Genomic DNA, 2170 nt, shown 5'->3' with positions numbered 1-2170 from the left:
ACACACACACACACACACACACACAGCGCCCATTTAACTCTTCAGCAGGGTCTGATTGACATATCAGGGTATGTCCACACAGCAGTTTGCCTGTGTGTCACATGTTTAGGGACCACCCTTTCTCCGAGTTCCCTACATCTTAGTCACAGAGCCATCTTCTGTTATTTGACACACAACTTGGATACTTGACGGGTGCAACCACCCCGAACCGAAGCTGATCTGGTAATAGAAGTGACTAAGACGTATTTTTTAAATTTCCTCAAATCTCCTGGTCTCCCAAGCTGGAGCGTCACCACCGAATGCAGTTTAATGTCTTGCCAAGGGACTATCATTTTACATGCACACATACTAGTCAGCTGCAACTATACCTGATGGCACAAAAGATGGATGGCCGTACGATATACAGATTTATTAAAGCAAAATCCGAGCAGTGAGATAGAATCCGAAAACATGTGATCGCAAAGCGAGATTTTTAACCACACGGACATGCCTATGCCTAAAAAATATATTAGCCTAAGGCTTTTTACTTGAAAATATGTTTTTAGCAACCAAACATAAATTGAGGCCTAGAACATAAGCTCGGAAACAGGGGATGTAGGGGGTACAAGCGCACTCCATAAAACTTTTGGTGGGCAATGAAAATGCTTTTGAACAACCGACTGAAAAATTTCATCGCCAAAACAAACAAGCGTAGAATCATTTTTTGACTATTTTGAAACATTACTGTTCCATTATTGAATTCACGTGATTGATTGATTAATAATAATAATAATAATAATCCTTTCTATTATAAGCACAAGGCTTGAAATTTCGGGGAAGGAGACTGGTGCTCGACTGCTACTTATTTTATCGACCTCAAAAGGATAAATCAACTCCGGCCGAATTTGAACTCAAGGTGTAAAGACAGACGAAATACGAATAAGAATTTCGCCTGGCGTGCTGACGATTCTGCCAGCTCACTGTCTTAAATATAATTATTAATAATAATCATTATTGTAGCTATGTTTGTTTACATATTAAGATTGGTAAATAAAAAAGAACGACCTTGTTTGTAAAAATTTTGGACCGGGGTTTCCACACCCTAAGCAAATATCGTTCCTAGAACTTGGAACATACGTACGTACTTTCATATCTATAGTAATTGAGCTAAAACATATATTTCGTTTCGGAAAAACGATTAAAATAAAGATAACTTTTTAAACAACATAAATATTAATTGCTGAAACTGTTGTTATTGCTTTTGTTGTTGTTGTTCATGTTGTTGCTGGCGGTGGTAGTAGTGGTGATGGCGGTGGTTATGGTTACTGTATTAGCGATGGTAGTAGTGGTGATGGTGGTAGTTGCGGTGCTGGTGGTGGTGGTGGTAGTTCTGGTGCGTCTTGTTTACTGCGCTAATGTTCCTGTTTTTATCATCATCCAAGTGTATGTTTTTGATCGTTTAGCTTTGTTAAAACTTTAGAGAATCTGACTTCACAGATTCCTGTTTTATATAAGATTTGTGTGTATGAGTGTGTGTGTGTGTGTGTGTGTGTGTGTGTGTGTGTGTGTGTGTGTGTGTGTGTGTGTGTGTGTGTGTGTGTGTGCGTGCGTGCGTGCGCGCGTGCGTGCGTGCGCTCGTGCGTGCATGTGAACGTATAGTTGCATGTATATATGTATGTATATGTAATACTATAATGTATATACATCTATATTTGAGTGTGTGTATATATATATATATATATATATATATACATGTCTATATTTATGTGTGTATGTGTATATATATATCGAACGTATACGCATACATATATACATACATACATACACTCACACACATATACATATGTATGTATATATATATATATATATATATATTCATACATATATGCACGCATACATACACAGACACACATATATATACTATATATACATATATTCATATATATATATATATATATACGTTAATATATTTTTGTGCATACGTTTGTGTGTCTGTGCGTGTATGTATGTGTGTAACGGTAAGAATTCAACCAAAACTAAATTTCATTTTTGCTAAGTTATTTCTGCTTCTACCATCTTCATTTTTTCCCCTCCACCCCACTTATCCTTCAAACAAAAAAAAAATCATGCGAAGAATAAAATATGAATTAGAAACAAAGAAACAAACTTAACTAGAAAAATACTTGTGAAA

General features: G+C 36.2%; 1 protein-coding gene across 2 annotated transcripts in view; it reads right to left on the bottom strand.

The window, feature by feature from the left end:
- The window catches only part of LOC106870559 (mucin-3A), a 76298-nt gene that overhangs the window by 9163 nt on the left and 64965 nt on the right, over nt 1-2170 (bottom strand). The window contains exon 1 of one of the 2 annotated variants that reach the window (XM_014916684.2): nt 2152-2170. The exons of the other annotated variant lie outside the window; for it this stretch is intronic. The gene's annotated coding sequence lies outside the window, so the exon portion shown is untranslated. The remainder of the gene's footprint in view (nt 1-2151) is intronic. 2 annotated transcript variants of the gene reach the window in all.

This window comes from Octopus bimaculoides, chromosome 13 (genome assembly GCF_001194135.2).
Source record: "Octopus bimaculoides isolate UCB-OBI-ISO-001 chromosome 13, ASM119413v2, whole genome shotgun sequence".
In the NCBI taxonomy this organism is placed as follows: Eukaryota; Metazoa; Mollusca; class Cephalopoda; order Octopoda; family Octopodidae; genus Octopus; species Octopus bimaculoides.
The sequence above is the reverse complement of the archived record's forward strand: the minus strand, read 5'-3'. Positions and strand labels throughout refer to the sequence as shown.